General features: G+C 46.0%; 1 protein-coding gene across 4 annotated transcripts in view; it reads left to right on the top strand.

The window, feature by feature from the left end:
- Positions 1-18,078, top strand: part of LOC122413929 (angiotensin-converting enzyme-like) — a 30,783-nt gene that overhangs the window by 5,102 nt on the left and 7,603 nt on the right. The window contains exon 1 of one of the 4 annotated variants that reach the window (XM_043424617.1): positions 17,959-18,043. The exons of the other annotated variants lie outside the window; for them this stretch is intronic. The gene's annotated coding sequence lies outside the window, so the exon portion shown is untranslated. Of the gene's footprint in view, positions 1-17,958; positions 18,044-18,078 lie in introns of those variants that run through there. 4 annotated transcript variants of the gene reach the window in all.

Below are 18,078 nucleotides of genomic sequence, written 5' to 3'. Positions count from 1 at the left end.
CCCCGATCGTTGACGAGCTACTGCGTGACGAATCTTTAAGAATTCCGTAAATGCTTAAAGTTATTTTCGAGGAAGCTTCTCCAGCGGTTGTCGGTGAAAAATTTGGCGAACCGTTTCTGGCGTTGCCACCGCAAAGTGGATCGAAGTCGACTTTTTCATCTTCAAACTTCACGTTTTCAACTTCATAACTCGATTTTCCGTAATCAATGGTTTTTCCCGCAGGACTAATCGTTTCAAAAAAATTGTCCGGACCATTGATTTCTAATGCTCGATCGAAAATACTGGTGAACCGCTTTGCAGCAGTGGTTGTTTCCGTAGTTTTGCTTTCGTCGGTCGATAGTGTATCGCTGTGTTTTCTAATCACCATAGGCGGACCACATTTGTAAAGAATATAAACTTCGGCGGGTGGCTCAGGCAGATTTTTTAATTCGAATAACTTGGCATCGTCGAGTCTAACAAAAATCGGTAATTTTTTTTTACCTGTAAAACTTTGCGGTAAGATTGCAGCCTGTTTTCCAAGTTTCAAGGTCACACGTTTCATCAACACGTCTGGTTCGAACAATCTCTGTTGGTTTTCAATATCCTCATCAACATTCTCCTCGGACGTATCTTCGTTTTCTTCTCCTTCTTCAGTGATTTCCGCATTTTGCGGTTCTCCGAAAGTCAGCTTGTTTGAAACCATCGTCTTGCCAATCGCAGTTTTCTTTACAGGTTTTAAGGTCACGCGTTTCATCGACGGATCTGGTTCGAACAATCTCTGTTGGTTTTCAATATCCTCATCAACATTCTCCTCGGACGTATCTTCGTTTTCTTTTCCTTCTTCAGTGATTTTCGCATTTTGCGCTTTTCCGGAAGTCAACTTGCGTGAAACCATCGTCTTGCCAATCACAGTTTTCTTTCGAGGTTTTAAGGTCACACGTTTCATCGACGGATCTGGTTCGAACAATCTCTGTTGGTTTTCAATATCCTCATCAACATTCTCCTCGGACGTATCTTTGTTTTCTTTTCCTTCTTCAGTGATTTCCGCATTTTGCAATTTTCCGGAATTCGATCTGCTTGAAACCGTCGTCTTGCCAATCGCAGTTTTCTTTCCAGTTTTTAAGGTCACACGTTTCATCGACGGATCTGGTTCGAACAATCTCTGTTGGTTTTCAATATCCTCACCAACATTCTCCTCGGACGTATCTTCGTTTTCTTTTCCTTCTTCAGTGATTTTCGCATTTTGCAATTTTCCGGAAGTCGATCTGCTTGAAACCGTCGTCTTGCCAATCGCAGTTTTCTTTCCAGTTTTTAAGGTCACACGTTTCATCGACGGATCTGGTTCGAACAATCGCTGTTGGTTTTCAATATCCTCAGCCTTTTTCTCAGACGTATCTTCCCCCTCTTCTTCTTCAGGGATTCGCGAAGCGTCCAGTTCGGAAGCCGGCACGCTTAAATTCGTTTTATCCTGTTTCCCATCCTGTCCGTAATCAGCGTACTCGGCAGATAAATGATGATGAGATGAAACTGGTTTTTTCGTCGAGATTCTATTCGGTATTTGATTTTTTTTCGAACCAGTTGGGAGTCTCGGTTTGTTGGCCAGATTAGAGAGACTTACAGTGACTCCAATAGTTGGTTTCATGGGTTTTCTCTTTTTGCCTGTCGTCATTGCTCCCTTGGGGAGTGAATAACGACCAGGGAAGGCCTTAGTTCTAGTGGTTGCTTTCTTCTTCGCATGTGGCGAAGACTTTTTAACGCCCCCTGAAGAATCGTCGTCGTCGTCGTCTTCGTTTTCATCATCTTCCTCGTCCTCCTCATCATCGTCATCGTCATCGTCATCATCATCATCAGCTCTGTCATCGTCATACTCATAATCTTCTTCACGGTTTCTGTGGCACCCGGGCGTTTCTTCAGCATTGACGCATTCAATTGACTTTTTGTATCTCATTTTGGGATTCATCTCCGCCAAAAAGTTCGCTTCATTTTGAAACGATTTCAAACGAAATTTTTTATTTACAGTTTCTAATTTTTGTCGCTCGTAGTTTTCCTCAAAACTTGACAATTTCCGACCGAGCACATCACGTTTTAGTGAATTCGACGAATTTTCCGACTCCGATGTCTTTCCTTGTCTGTTATCGACCAATTTCCATCTGCGGCGATGATCCATTCCTGTTGACATCGGTCGTTCAATCCGATTTTCAACTATATCTTTTTTCTTTGCATCCAAAACGGATTTACCTTTGTTTACGACAACGACGCTATCCGGTGATTCTTTAACCACATTTCCGCTTACGTCATCCTCGCTCATTCTTCCCACAGGCCCTAGAAAGTCTGCTGGATTTGGAGTATTCGATTTCTTCTCAGTGACTTCAGCTCCAGAACCAGTAGTTTCATCATTTCCTTCGATTTCGTCATTATTTTCATCGAAATCATCGCATGAAACTTCCAAACGTTCTTCCGAAATTTCATCCTCGCCCGCATCGCCAATGGTTATCGCTGTTTTTTCAGGGACCATGGGACCAGGACCATCGAACTCCGAGAATCTTTCGCCATTGTTAGATTCGAGAATTTTCCTTTTCGCAACTCTTGAATGAGGGGGAACTTTACGTCTATAGATTTCTAAAGATTTCTTCCTCGCCCTCAATTTCTCTTCCTCTTTCCTGATGACGTCCTCTTTTTTCTGAATGTTCGCTTCTTTCAGCAGCAATGCATTCTGTAAACGATCTAAAAATTTCATTTCCACAGACAATTTTCTACGTTCTTTCATATTTTCAGTAGGTTCTGTTTGAACTTTATCAGCATAATCTGGCCAAGCATCACCGATGAGTTTCTGAATGTTATTATCTTCCAAAATTTCTGTATCGTCAACTTCTTGTACATCAATGGGAACGCTGTTCGGTTCTTCACGCGGCATGTGAAGTTCATGAAATTCTGCATTTTTATCGATTCCGCTGTATTTTTTATCGTTCAAGAAATTGGCGTTTTTCAATTCTTCTTCAGACTCCAACAATTCATTCTCTAGAGCTTCTCTCTTAACGTCATTTGGGATTCGCATTCGATCTTCATGAAAAGGGATGCCAGCATGTTTTGGAATCTTGGAACGGATGTCATGAAGTCTGGCGGAGTTTGTTGGGCTTTGAAAGTCCGAAGTCGTGTCTCTACTTTGCCATTCACGTGATTGGAGAATCGAATAATCGATTTTGGTCTTCTTGTGGCTCTTTTTTCCTCGGTTTCTTTTCGTTAAAACTTGCGAATCAGGATCATTATTTTCTACGTGTACTTTTAAAAGTTTCGGAGTCGAAGAATCGTCGTGATCCATCAGCTTTCTTGCTACTCGTACGTGACCCATACGACCATGATCGTCCGTTTCTCCGAGGTTCTGAGAAAGACATGAAAATTCAGTGTCGTCATTCGGGCGTTTTGGAGAATCAAGATGTGAAAGATCATCGTAATGAACGTAAAGACAAGCTCTTCGTGTCGCAGGCACTGAATCCCTATAATATTCGTGAACCTCGTTAGCGTTGTTGTCGTCTAAATGTTCATTTCCCATTTTAACGACAGTTTTGTCACCTGATCGCCTGTATATGTCCGCAATCGAAGCGTCTGCAATACTCCTGGGTTTTTTATTTCGTGGTTTTTTATTTTGTGGTTTTTTATTTTGTGGTTTTTTATTTTGTGGTTTTTTATTTTGTGGTTTTTTATTTTGTGGATTTTTATTTTGTGGTTTTTTATTTTGTGATTTTTTATTTTGTGGTTTTTTATTTTGTGGTCTTGTTCTATTGATTATGAATAGACGGGAGATTAGGCTTTCCCCTTTTTTCTTGCGTTTACATTTGTTCCGCTCGCCCTTATTCGGTGTCTCGGTCCCACGTTTCGGTCTTCCACTGGGAGGAGACGTCTCTTCGACTGGTGGTTCAGGAGTGTCTTGACCTGGTTCATCTAGCGTTTCAGATATATCAGTTGTTAAATCGTCTGCCTCCGATCCCCCTTCTATTTTCACCGGTGCCTCCACTAAGTTTACTGCTTCTCCGCCTTGTGAACCTTCGGCTTTACTGATTTTCTGTAGTTCTTCTTGCAACTTCTCCTCCCGGCTCTTCAATTCTTTTTCTCGCTCCTTAATCGATTCAGTTTTACGTGCCAATTCTTTTCGCAGTCGTCTAACTTCTTGACGGAGTTCTTCAATTGAAAGATTGTCCAACGATTCATCCTCGTCTCCAGATAGCGTAGAGTCTACCATATCGCCTGTGGTGTCAGTTTTGGTGCGCGTTTTGGGCTCGTTGGTACTTAGCATGTTTGGTGATTCGGTCATGCCCGCGGATTCTGCAGCAGTCGATGTTACAGTCTCTCCAGAAACCGTGGCGTCTACCATATCGTCTGTGGTGTCAGATTCGACGGCCGTTGATTTAGACGACCGAGTCGATTTTCGACGCACGCCAGATGATTCGGCTAGCTCTCCGGGCTCGTTGGTACTTAGCATGTTTGGTGATTCGGTCATGCCCGCGGATTCTGCAGCAGTCGATGTTACAGTCTCTCCAGAAACCGTGGCATCCACCATGTCGTCTGTGGTGTCAGTTTCGGTGCTTGTCGATTTAGACGACCGAGTCGATTTTCGACGCACGCCAGATAACTTGGTTACCTCTTCAGGCTCGTTAGTACTTATCATATCTGTTGATTCGGTCATGTGTGCCGATTCTTCAGTAGTCGATGTTACAGTCTCTCCAGATACCGTAGAGTCTGCCACATCGTCTGTGGTGTCAGTTTCAGCGCCCGTTGATTTAGATGACCGAGTCGATTTTCGACGCACGCCAGATGACTTGGTTACCTCTTCAGGCTCGTTGGTACTTATCATATCTGTTGATTCGGTCATGTCTTCCGATTCTTCAGTAGTCGATGTTACAGTCTCTCCAGATACCGTAGAGTCTGCCATATCGTCTGTAGCGTCAGTTTCGGTGCTTGTCGATTTAGACGACCGAGTCGATTTTCGACGCACGCCAGATGACTTGGTTACCTCTTCAGGCTCGTTGGTACTTATCGTATCTGTTGATTCGGTCATGTGTTCCGATTCTTCAGTAGTCGATGTTACAGTCTCTCCAGATACCGTAGAGTCTGCCATATCGTCTGTAGCGTCAGTTTCGGTGCTTGTCGATTTAGACGACCGAGTCGATTTTCGACGCACGCCAGATGACTTGGTTACCTCTTCAGGCTCGTTGGTACTTATCATATCTGTTGATTCGGTCATGTCTTCCGATTCTTCAGTAGTCGATGTTACAGTCTCTCCAGATACCGTAGAGTCTGCCATATCGTCTGTAGCGTCAGTTTCGGTGCTTGTCGATTTAGACGACCGAGTCGATTTTCGACGCACGCCAGATGACTTGGTTACCTCTTCAGGCTCGTTGGTACTTATCATATCTGTTGATTCGGTCATGTCTTCCGATTCTTCAGTAGTCGATGTTACAGTCTCTCCAGATACCGTAGAGTCTGCCATATCGTCTGTAGCGTCAGTTTCGGTGCTTGTCGATTTAGACGACCGAGTCGATTTTCGACGCACGCCAGATGACTTGGTTACCTCTTCAGGCTCGTTGGTACTTATCATATCTGTTGATTCGGTCATGTCTTCCGATTCTTCAGTAGTCGATGTTACAGTCTCTCCGGATACCGTCGAGTCTGCCATATCGCCTGTGGTGTCAGTTTCGGTGCTCGTTGATTTAGACGACCGAGTAGATTTTTGACGCACGCCAGATGACTTGGTTACCTCTCCGGGCTCGTTGGTACTTAGCATGTCTGTTGATTCGGTCATTTCCTCGGATTCTGCAGTAGTCGATGTTACAGTTTCTCCAGATACCGTAGAGCCTGCCATATCGTCTGCGGTGTCAGTTTCGGTGCTCGTTGATCTAGACGGCCGGGTCGATTTTCGACGCGCGCCAGATGCCTTGGTTACCTTTTCAGGCTTGTTAGTATTTAGCATGAGTGTTGAACCGGTTAATTCTGCAGTAGTCGATGTTACAGTTTCTTCAGATACCGTAGAGTCTGCCATATCGTCTGTAGCGTCAGTTTCGGTGCTGGTGGATTTAGACGACCGAGTCGATTTTCGATGCACGCCAGATGACTTGGTTACCTCTTCAGGCTCGTTGGTACTTATCATATCTGTTGATTCGGTCATGTCTTCTGATTCTTCAGTAGTCGATGTTACAGTCTCTCCAGAAACCGTGGAGTCTGCCATATCGTCTGCGGCATCAGTTTCGGTGCTCGTTGATTTAGACGACCGGGTCGATTTTCGACGCGCCCCAGATGCCTTGGTTACCTTTCCAGGCTTGTTAGTATTTAGCATGAGTGTTGATCCGGTTAATTCTGCAGTAGTCGATGTTACAGTCTCTCCAGATACAGTAGAGTCTTCCATATCGTCTGTGGCGACAGTTTCGGTGGTCGTTGATTTTGACGACCGGGTAGATTTTTGACGCACGCCAGGTGACTTGGTTACCTTTCTAGGCTTGTTAGTATTTAGCATGAGTGTTGATCCGGTTAATTCTGCAGTAGTCGATGTTGCAGTCTCTCCAGATACCGTAGACTCTTCCATATCGTCTGTAGCGTCAGTTTCGGTGCTCGTTGATTTAGACGACCGGGTCGATTTTCGACGCGCCCCAGATGCCTTGGTTACCTTTCCACGCTTGTTAGTATTTAGCATGAGTGTTGATCCGGTTAATTCTGCACTAGTCGATGTTACAGTCTCTCCAGATACCGTAGAGTCTGCCATATCGCCTGCGGTGTCAGTTTCGGGGCTCGTTGATTTAGACGACCGGGTCGATTTTCGACGCGCCTCAGATGCCTTGGTTACCTTTCCAAGCTTATTAGTATTTAGCATGAGTGTTGATCCGGTTAATTGCTCGGATTCTGCAGTAGTCGATATTACAGTCTCTTCAGATACCGTGGCGTCTACCATATCCCCTGTGGTCTCAGTTTCGGTGCCCGTTGATTTAGACGACTGGGTCGATTTTCGACGCACGCCAGATGCCTTGGTCACCTTTTCAGGCTTATTAGTATTTAGCATGAGTGTTGTTCCGGTCAATTCCTGGGATTCTTCATTAGTCGCTGTTACAGTCTCTCCAGAGACCGTAGAGTCTACCATATCGTATGTAGTGTCAGTTTCGGTGCTCGTTGATTTAGACGACCGCGTCGATTTTCGACGAACACCAGATGCCTTGGTTACTTTTCCAGGCTTGTTAGTATTTAGCACAAGTCTTGATCCGGTTAATCCCTTTGATTCTTCAGTAGTCGCCGTTACAGTCTCTCCAGATACCGTAGATTCTACCATATCGCCTATGGTGTCAGTTTCGGTACTCGTTGATTTAGAGAACCGGGTCGATTTTCGACGCACACCAGATGCCTTGGTTACCTTTCCAGGCTTGTTAGTATTTAGCATAATTGTCGATCCGGTTAATCCCTTTGATTCTTCAGTAGTCACCGTTACAGTCTCTCCAGATACCGCAGATTCTACCATATCGCCTGTGGTGTCAGTTTCGGTGCTCGTTGATTTAGAGAACCGGGTTGATTTTCGACGCGCGCCAGATGCCTTGGTTACCTTTCCAGGCTTGTTAGTATTTAGCATAAGTGTTGATCCGGTTAATCCCTTTGATTCTTCAGTAGTCGCCGTTTCAGTCTCTCCAGATACCGTAGATTCTACCATATCGCCTGTGGTGTCAGTTTCGGTGCTCGTTGATTTAGAGAACCGGGTTGATTTTCGACGCGCGCCAGATGCCTTGGTTACCTTTCCAGGCTTGTTAGTATTTAGCATAAGTGTTGATCCGGTTAATCCCTTTGATTCTTCAGTAGTCGCCGTTTCAGTCTCTCCAGATACCGTAGATTCTACCATATCGCCTGTGGTGTCAGTTTCGGTGCTCGTTGATTTAGAGAACCGGGTTGATTTTCGACGCGCGCCAGATGCCTTGGTTACCTTCCCAGGCTTGTTAGTATTTAGAATGTGTGTTAATCCGATTAATTCCTCGGATTCTCCAGTAATCGATTTTACAGTTTCTTCAGGTACCGTAGAGTCTGCCATATCGTCTGCGGTGTCAGTTTCGGTGCTCGTTGTTTTAGACGACCGGGTCGATTTTCGACGCGCCTCAGATGCCTTGGTTACCTTTCCACGCTTGTTAGTATTTAGCATGAGGGTATATCCGGTTAATTCTGCACTATTCGATGTTACAGTCTCTCCAGATACCGTAGAGTCTGCCATATCGCCTGCGGTGTCAGTTTCGGGGCTCGTTGATTTAGACGACCGGGTCGATTTTCGACGCGCCCCAGATGCCTTGGTTACCTTTCCACGCTTGTTAGTATTTAGCATGAGTGTAGATCCGGTTAATTCTGCAGTAGTCGATGTTACAGTCTCTCCAGACACCGTAGAGTCTTCCATATCGTGTGTGGCGTCCGTTTCGGGGCTCGTTGATTTAGACGACCGGGTCGATTTTCGACGCGCCCCAGATGCCTTGGTAACCTTTCCACGCTTGTTAGTATTTAGCATGAGTGTAGATCCGGTTAATTCTGCAGTAGTCGATGTTACAGTCTCTCCAGACACCGTAGAGTCTTCCATATCGTGTGTGGCGTCCGTTTCGGTGCTCGTAGATTTAGACGACCGGGTCGATTTTCGACGCACGCCTGATGCCTTGGTCACCTTTCCACGCTTATTAGTATTTAGCATGAGTGTTGATCCGGTTAATTCCTCGGATTCTGTTGTAGTCGATGTTAAAGTCTCTTCTGATACCGTGGCGTCTACCATATCGCCTGTGTTGTTAGTTTCGGTGCTCGTTGATTTAGACGACCGCGTCGATTTTCGACGAAAACCAGATGCCTTGGTTACTTTTCCAGGCTTGTTAGTATTTAGCATAAGTGTTGATCCGGTTAATCCCTTTGATTCTTCAGTAGTCGCCGTTACAGTCTCTCCAGATACCGTAGATTCTACCATATCGCCTGTGGTGTCAGTTTCGGTACTCGTTGATTTAGAGAACCGGGTCGATTTTCGACGCACACCGGATGCCTTGGTTACCTTTCCAGGCTTGTTAGTATTTAGCATAAGTGTTGATCCGGTTAATCCCTTTGATTCTTCAGTAGTCGCCGTTACAGTCTCTCCAGATACCGTAGATTCTACCATATCGCCTGTAGTGTCAGTTTCGGTGCTCGTTGATTTAGAGAACCGGGTCGATTTTCGACGCACACCGGATGCCTTGGTTACCTTTCCAGGTTTGTTAGTATTTAGCATGTGTGTTGATCTGGTCAGTTCCTGGGATTCTTCAGTAGTATTTATTACAGTCTCTCCAGATACCGTAAAGTCTACCATATCGTCTGTAGTGTCAGTTTCGGTGCTCGTTGATTTAGACGACCGAGTCGATTTTCGACGCACACCGGATGCCTTGGTTACCTTTCCAGGTTTTCTAGTATTTAGCATGAGTGTAGATCCGGTTAATTCTGCAGTAGTCGATGTTACAGTCTCTCCAGACACCGTAGAGTCTTCCATATCGTGTGTGGCGTCCGTTTCGGTGCTCGTAGATTTAGACGATCGGGTCGATTTTCGACGCACGCCGGATGCCTTGGTTATCTTTCCAGGCTTATTAGTATTTAGCATGAGTGTTGATTCGGTCATGTCTTCGGATTCTTCAATAGTTAATCCTGTTTCCGTTGTAATCGTCGTTTCTTCAGTTTCAATTACAGGCAGCCCCGTTGCTAATGGTTCTATAGTAATCTCGCTCGTGGTGCTGAGACTTTCGGTTGATTCGTCGGTTGTATCTACGTCAGAAGACTGCATTGAAATTTTGAATTTACTCGAAGTCTTCTTTCGCCGCGTTGGTGTTTTTTTGCCACGAGATGCCTCTGTTGTATTAGTTAGCACGCCAATCTTACTTGAGAATCTTCTTCTACCACTTGTTTTGCCCCTAGAGATAGATAGTTCAGTTGCGTCCGTATCGATTGTTGTCGAGGGCATCTCCGAACTACTCGTCAAGTTTAAAATTTTTGTTCCCTTTTTCCATTTCCCTTTTTTACGAGACGATGTGCTCGCTGATTTTCGAGCTTCACTTGAGGATTTTTTGGAACCCGTCGTATTTTTCACGTTTCCTGCAGTGCTAGACTGATTAGACATTTTCGTTGATCTCCTGACTTTCCTTGAAGTCGTTTTCGGACCCTTCCTTTTTTCTGGTGTATTCGAAATGTCGGTCGAATGACTCGTCACCGTCTCTGTGGAAAGCGTTTCGGTAAAATCTTCCATTTCTTCGGTTAATGGACCGCCTTCCATCTCAATAATCGGTAGTGGCAACGCCAATGTTTGTGTAGTATTCTTCGAAATCCCGATCGTACTCGTAATTTCGGTACGATTCTTTTTCGAACCGATTATTCTTTTTCTAGTATTGGTTACTTTGGCTGTGCTTGTTAAATTGCGAATTTTACTTGAAGATGTTTTCGAATCTTTCAATTTTCCTTTAGCTTCCGGTGAGTTGGCTGCATTTATTTTTTCTTTCTTGGATGACACTGTCACTTCTTCGAGGTTTTCGTAATTACTCAAATTTTCCGTCGTAATCGTTGAGGTTTCCATGTCGACTGTTGATATCACTGTAGTTGGAGTTTCTCTAGAAGTTGTTAGATCCTTCTCACGACTTGTACCACTCTCCGTAGTTTTCAATGGCTTTTTTTGTTTCCGATTATTACTCGACGGTTTCGGTGAACGCGTTCTTTTTCGCTTGCTCGATGTCGCTTGCGACCCGGTTGGTTCCGTCGTTTCGATTTCTGACGTCGTACCATCAATCTCTAATAAAGGCAACTCCGTAGCTAGTGTTTCCCGAGAAATCGTTAACTTTCCTGTCTTTTTTGTACTCGTACCTTTCTTCCTTGAAAACCCTTTCGATACTGCCTTTTTTTTGGTAGATCTTAATGATTTAGTTACACTTGCTGTTCCATTTAGAGGTGAGACCGTTGCGTTCTCAAACTCTTCCATATCGAGCTCTGTAGTCTCTGTTCCTAGGGTTTCCGTTGACATCGGTCGATGGCTCATTGTTCTAGATTTTCCCATCGGTTTCTTTGTTTTTCCACGATCTTTGGATGGCCGGGTCGAACGAGTTGATTTTCTACGCTCACCTGTCTTCTGTCGACTGGCCATTTTCCCCTTAGGGCTCGACGATTTAGTTCCACTTGCTGTTGTCTTTGAAAACGCAGTCATTGTACTCTCTGTTTTTAGGGTTCCCGTTGACCTTGTCCGACCCTTTGTTTTCCCCCGAGTTTGGACCCCCGTAGGCTTTCCAGTACTAGACAACTTGGCTGTACTTGACAAATGACTCATTTTACTTTTAGGGGTTTTGGAACTCTTTTCTTTGTGCTCGATGCTCCAAATTTTCGTCGAATCAAATGTTCCTGTCTCAGTAGCAGAGGACATTGTTGTTGCTTTTGATTCTTCCATTGTGATGGTCGATCCTGTTTTTCCTGATTTTATTGCTTTCGTTGATTTATCCAATGAGGTTGATGATTTTCCCGATTTAGGTTTTTTCTTATCTTGATGAGGTCTCGCTATCATTTGCATTGGATGTGGTATCGCCGTGCTTTTTGGCTTTCTTTTTTTTGGTTTTTTTCCTTTATTTGGTTTGCCTCCTGGCCTCTTTTGCTTTACTCCCAATGCTCTTTTCTCTAGGGCTTCATTTTTTTCCCTCGAACCTTCCACGTACTCTATCGACTCTCGTCGCCCACCCAACACCTCGAGCTCCCTCCCATCCCCCTCTTCCTGTATGAGCGAGTCTTTTTCCGAAGAAATACCACTGTTGGCATCCTCGTCGATATCCTCATTTACAACGTTTGATTCTCTTTTTCCGGAAATTTCCATTTCTGTTGCAGCACCTGCCATTTTCGAAAGTCTACCATCTTCAGCAGGATTTAATTCAGACTTGCCAAACCGATTCTTTACTGGGATGGAAATAATCCTCAAATTCTCGGAAGAAGTTATTGTCGGTGAATTCATATCAGGAATTTCGATAAACCGCGGTTCGTTCGAGGTCGTCAAAGGCTCTTCTTCGGGACGCTCTAAGATTTTTGGAATAGTGACTACCATGTCGAATTCTCGTGATGGCTCAGTATTGAGTAGGATTTTATCGATATGGGTCACGCCCCGTATAAACACTGGTAAGGGGGTCGTTTGTATGGCGCATTCTTCGGTTAATTTTGTTTTTAATTCCGTAGTTCTCCGAGTGCCAAATATTTCTTCATTTACGTCTGCCCCCGCGATTCCTGGATTCGTTCGAGAAGCATCTGAAAACGAGTTTTCCGGGAGTTCAATATTTTTCTCCGTCGAGTCTACACTGAAAGTATTTTGGGTATCGACGACCTCGACGAAATTCGTGGATGTCGTTTCTGTGGGCATTATCAAATCTGCTCCATCATGGAGCATCGAATCCCCAAAATCTTCTTCATAACCCTCCAACATTCTGGAAGCAAATTCGTCTCGTTCGATCCCGTTCTCCGTTCGAGAGGAATCATAAGTTTCAGGTGAATCGTCACATCCAATTGGCTCTTCTGACTCGATGACGAATTCCGGACTTGTTATGAACTCACCTCCTGTCAAGTCACCCTCGACATGACGAAGTTCGCGAGCTTTCCATGTCTTTTCCGTAGTGATAGTTTGGAAATCGATCGTCGTTGCCTCCGTTTCTTCAACGTCACTCAACGTTGCAATGTCAAACGCTTCCGTCGTCACTTCCTCCATTGGCTCGGTTGACGCTTCTGTCGTTTTTGGTAAAATTTTATGTTTTGTTTTTTTTTTTCGTTTATTCTTCTTGCTTCCTGCTCTGTTTTTTCTGCCATGAAAATGGTGCGGCAACGTCGATGTCTGAAAAATGCGAGAAGTCGAGTTCACTGGCAAAGTCGTGATCGTGCCAGTCGTCCTCGTACTCCTGCTATTGCGGGGGGTGGGTGATTTCTGTTTCGGCGTCTTTCTCGAAACGGTGGTTTTCGATAGAACTATTGTCGATGAATTTGTAGATGAAGCCTCCGTAACTCTCGAGGCAGTTGTTTCTCCTGAGACGGATGTTTCCACGGGTTTTCCCGTAGTGTTTGTCGAAACTTGATTCGATTCGCTGGTAGTCGACGACGCAGAAAGCGTCGAAGTTGTTTGAGCGGTCGTTTCCTTGTTCTCGGGTTCCTTGGTTTTCCTACTTGCATTCCTCGTCGATTTTGATTGAATTTGTTCCGTAGTACTGTCGCTTTCAGTTGCGGTTCCTTCGGTTTCTTCTCCCGTAGTTTTGGTGCTATTTTCCGTGGTTTCCTGTCCGTATTCGCCTTCCGTCGAATCCCATGTTTCCATGTCTGAAATTGGTTCAACCGATTGATCTACATTCAATATCGTTTCAGTCTCTTCCGTGGGCAACGTCATTTCTGTCGGCGAACTTGAGGCACCTGCACTTTGAGGGATTTTGGCACAAGTGTCAACTGAATCCTCCGGCCCCGCCGAAGTCGTTGATTCCGATGCACTAATTTCGGGGTCCCACACCTCCGTCATGTCGGCGTCATCTCCGAGCACTGGTCCAGTAAACATTGGAGAAGACAAAAGAGGCAGACTGAATTTCGTTGCAAAAGTGACGAGTTCTCCGTCGGTTTCTTCAACATCGACTTCCAGATTTTCAGGCTCGAATGTATTGTAAAAGTCAGTCGGAGTTGATGCTATTCCTGCGATTCTGTCATTCGGGAAATCTGTAGCAAAGGAACTGTATTCCTCGAGGCCGAATTCTTCGAACGAATTCGTCGTCAGTTCCTCGTCCGTGCCATCGTCGTATTCGCCGAAGCCGAGTAACCTTCTGTTGCACACGAAATCCGAGATCGAAAGTAACTTTCGGCTCGATCTAGGCGAACTCAGTTTTTTCAAGCGGGATGATTCTACCTCCTCCGACCTTCGTTCGCGCGATTTTATTCCCAATTTTCTTCTCCTCGATCGGATCTCACTTTTTTTAACGTTACGACGATTTTTCGAGGCGTCACGCTCCGCCTGGAAACTTTTTGAAAATCGACAGAGGGAACTCGAGCGATCTTTTCGAGAGTCGGCACAGCCTACATTAGGATAATAAAAAGACTCCCGATCGAAACGCTTCGACCAAATATGCGGTGTCGAGAGGTTGCGGTTATTCTCACTCTCGTTATTTGCTTCGTGCGCTTGAGACCCGTTCCGTTTAGACGACTGATGCGCTCGACCAGCGAGCTTGATTCCAGGCTCGTAGTCGTCCTCATAAATTTTGTCGGATTCCAAGGCATCGAGAAGTGCTTTGGCATAAGTTTTTTCAGCGTCCGGGGACTCGGGGCTTCCGAGATCATAATAATCCGAGGCATCCGGATCGTAGTCTCCTAAGTATTCCTCGTAATCTGCATCTTCGTCATAACCTTCGTAAGCTGATCTCTTGATTGAATTATCATTTTCAGGTTTTCCCAAAGCGTTGCCATCGCCTTCCGGTCTCGCTGGAGTTGGATTTTCGGGATCACTCGACGAGCTTTCATGCCGCTTTCGAGGGTTGTGTATGGGTATCCTGAACGAAATGTCAACACGAGCGCGCCCATCGGTTTCATCCTCGCTGATCGCCACGGCAGTATCTTTCTGAGCTTGCTCTTTCGATTGAGTGAGAGAATGCGAGGTCGAAGGGTGGAGCGTTGATTGCGAGACAGGTCGATTCGATGACTCGGATTTACTGTTGTCCGCCTCAATCTCGTCAGCAGAAACTTGGCTGCGCGTTGATTCAGCTGCTACATCATTGGCCTCGTGACCATCGATTTCCGTGTGTTCAGGACTCTTCGCCATTTGAACGTTTGTTTTTTTTCTGTCTTTCAACGGGTCCGACGAAGAGAGACTTTCCGACGGTATTCTCACGACGACACCCTCGCTCGTGATATTTCTAATGATCTCTGGTGCTAAAACTTTGACCAAAAAATCTTGGGCTCCGGAAGTATGAGCTTTCTTTATTTCCGAGAAATCAACCGCGATCCTTTCCCCTTCGGATTCGTGTGGAAGCGTCGATATCGCGTCTTCGATTTCCGAGCTACTAGGAGCTTCGGTCGAAGGGGGAAAGTCTGGACTCGGACTGGTCGCGGCTGATAGTGGACGAGTGGCTGACGAGCAATTTCGTGATTTTTTGGTAAAAGCAGCCCCTACAGTAGACGAGAGATATTCGCTCGGGATTGTAGATATTCGCGATTTGTTGCAGCTCCGATGAGTCGGGAGGATCGAATTATTCATGCGGGCTGCCAGGATGTTTCTCAAAGTCACTGGGATCTTCGTAGCCGTCGGAACGTTTATTCTCACGACAGTTGTCAAGCTCGAACTACTTTTTTCTTCAAGCGACTGTGGAGCTATCGTTCGATGGTTTGTCACCGCTGCGTCTGTCGGGCTCGGAGGTGCAGTAGTTTGATTCGCTTCACTGGAATCGTTCGAAACTCTGATCAACTCGTGTGCTTCTGGCATCGATGGATACTCGGTTTTGGAATTATCTGCGCTCGTTGCTAAAGTCAAGGGAAGTACCGTCGTCAGTTTTTCAGAATCCGTCGTTTTTCTCATCGATTTCGCTCTTTGGACCGTTTTTTCTGCAATTTCCTGCCTCACCGTGCTTTCGTCGGTCGACTCAGGTTCGGTTAAGCCTTTGGCATGATCGGTTGATTCCCCAATTTCAGGAGAATAATCCTCCTTCGCGGTGGAAGAAGTCTCCGTGTCCTCGACATCCGTGCCCGTCGTAACGAACCCCGCCAACGTACTGTCCGTCGCTGGTCGATTACCGTGGTTTCCTATGCCAAAAGCTTTTTCGAAAAATTCAATTATGCCGGGATTCCTCTTGTGTTTTACCTCCGAAGACAGTTGTGGCTGCGAAGTGTTCCGCGGCGTTGGTGACCGCTCGGGTTTTATCGCGTCCTGCAATCTTTCGTGATGTCGTTTCCGTCGGGTTTTCACGGAGGAACGAATCTCGCGCTTGTTCTCCGCGTCTTCGTCCGCTTGCTGCTCGTTCGTCAAATTTTCATTGATCAATTGGATCGTTGACAAGAGATTCTGCAGCTGGCGAGTCAAGGGCTTGATAACTTTGGAAAATGAGCGTTCTTCATTGCTGCTTTCATCCTTGTCGGAATTTCCGTATTCGTTGTCGTCCAAGCTGGACAACGAAACGTCGTTTTCATTGGCGAGTTCGCTCTCGATCTCGTCCAAGGACTTGTGCGGCTGGACCGGAGGATCGTCCACGCTCGCGGAATCTGTCGCTTCTCTCTGAGCCTCGGAATCACCGACCGGGCGATCCTCGTCTCGAGAAGAAGCGTCCTCTAAGTCGTTGGAGTATTTTTCGTCCATCGAACTCAGAGCTTTCGCGTATCGATTCAAGTACTCGAGGCTGTATTTTCTGCCCCCTCTGTCGTCGTAGCTCCGTCTTGAGTTTCGCCCAAGATAATTGGGGTCGTCGCCAAAGCTCGGATTTTCTATCCCAGAATATTTTCTGTCCACTCGTGGATATCGGTAAACCGATGGGTCGTTATAAGACTGACGGTGCCGGGAGCGTTTGCTGTCAGGGACGCTCCATTCGCCGTCGGGAAGTTGATACTCGTCAACGTCATCGAGCGACCCAGCCATCGCGGGATTGGGGTCGTCGTCAAGATTCCAAGCGTCATCTTCCTCCGTCCCGGAACGTCCGAGCTCGGAGAGATCGCTGTTGAAACTATCCGGCGATCGGTCAGGAGCGTTTCGATAATTCGGGGCTCGGGGATAATCCGGTGAGTTGTCTTGGAAAGATTCTCGGGAATCGAAGCGCGATGAGCTTGGGTTTTCAGAGTCGTCGACGAACCGGGACGAGTCCGCGGAATCGATCGGTGAACCGCCAGGATTGACGAAACGAACGTTCCCGTTGGAAATTCCTCGACGAAAATTGTTCCCTATGTTTCTAACGTCGTGGTGCATGTGAGCCTTGAAAGACAGCATAGCGGAGGGCCCGTCGCGGGCGGATCTCTTCCTGTGCGGAGCCGGATTCTCAAACGATGGAGCACGATTGTAGGGATTTTGAGGAGCCTCGAAACCCAAGAGATTTCTTCCGGGGACGTTGGCCCGGAAGATCCTCCGGTCGAAGTTCCTCTTGGTCACTCTGCTCCGTTCGTTTCTTCGGTGCGAGTTTCGTTCACCGATTTCCCGCACTCGTTCGTCTATTCTTCCGCGCGATATTTCTTTTCTGTGAAGTTTTTCGGGGATCCGAGGACTTTGACGGCGAGATTGAGAGGCTGACGAGCCTGGACGAAGCCTCGTAGTTCCCCTGGGCTGCCCAGCAGGAGGCTGCCATTTTTCGTCTTCCAACGGATCACGTTCGATCGGCTTTTCCACGTTTCCCCTTCGATATTTATGAGTCTCCGAATAATTCGTTGATCCAGGAAAATAAGACGTCGATTTCTCGCCTAAAGTCTTTTCCTTTCCTGTATCCGAACTCAAAGTTACTGAGCAAAGGGCCCGCCTCGAGCGCCCCTTCCATTCGGAATCCCGATAAATGTCCGCTCCCGTTAAACCTACCGCTTTTCTCGCATACTCACCCGACCAGTCGACGGGGGAGTCCCCGAATTCCGAACTGTCAATTACCTCTCCGACCAACTGTCCCGGTCCTCTTGCTGCGTACAACATCATACAAAACACGCTGAAATCATTTATCGTTCGTCAAATCATCGTTTTCGGATATCTTGAGCATTTTTTCGAGGATCAATGAAAACGAGAAGCTTGAGAAATATTTTTCTCCATTTCTTCCCGGCGAGCGAGTGATAAATTCAATTAATAATGACAGCAGACCGAAGGCCAAAAATCGATTCGCGCTTTACGCTTTTGACCTTATTTCATTTACCTGTAAATTATGTGATATCGCATTTGCTCGGTGAGCTTCTTTCAGCCGTCATAGTAGAAAAGTATGATTGGATGAAACTTCGACGTTTTCTGGGCTTCAGGTTTGAAGAAGGTTGATAAAAGCGTGTTTTTTATTGAGAACGATTGAAGTCTCGTTGTACGAACGAGATCGGCGAGCCACGGATTCACGTTTGCACATATAAATCATCAATACGAGTAAAAAATTACGTTTCCCATTCTTTCGACACTTC

This window comes from Venturia canescens, chromosome 7 (assembly GCF_019457755.1).
Source record: "Venturia canescens isolate UGA chromosome 7, ASM1945775v1, whole genome shotgun sequence".
Lineage (NCBI taxonomy): Eukaryota > Metazoa > Arthropoda > Insecta > Hymenoptera > Ichneumonidae > Venturia > Venturia canescens.
The sequence above is the reverse complement of the archived record's forward strand: the minus strand, read 5'-3'. Positions and strand labels throughout refer to the sequence as shown.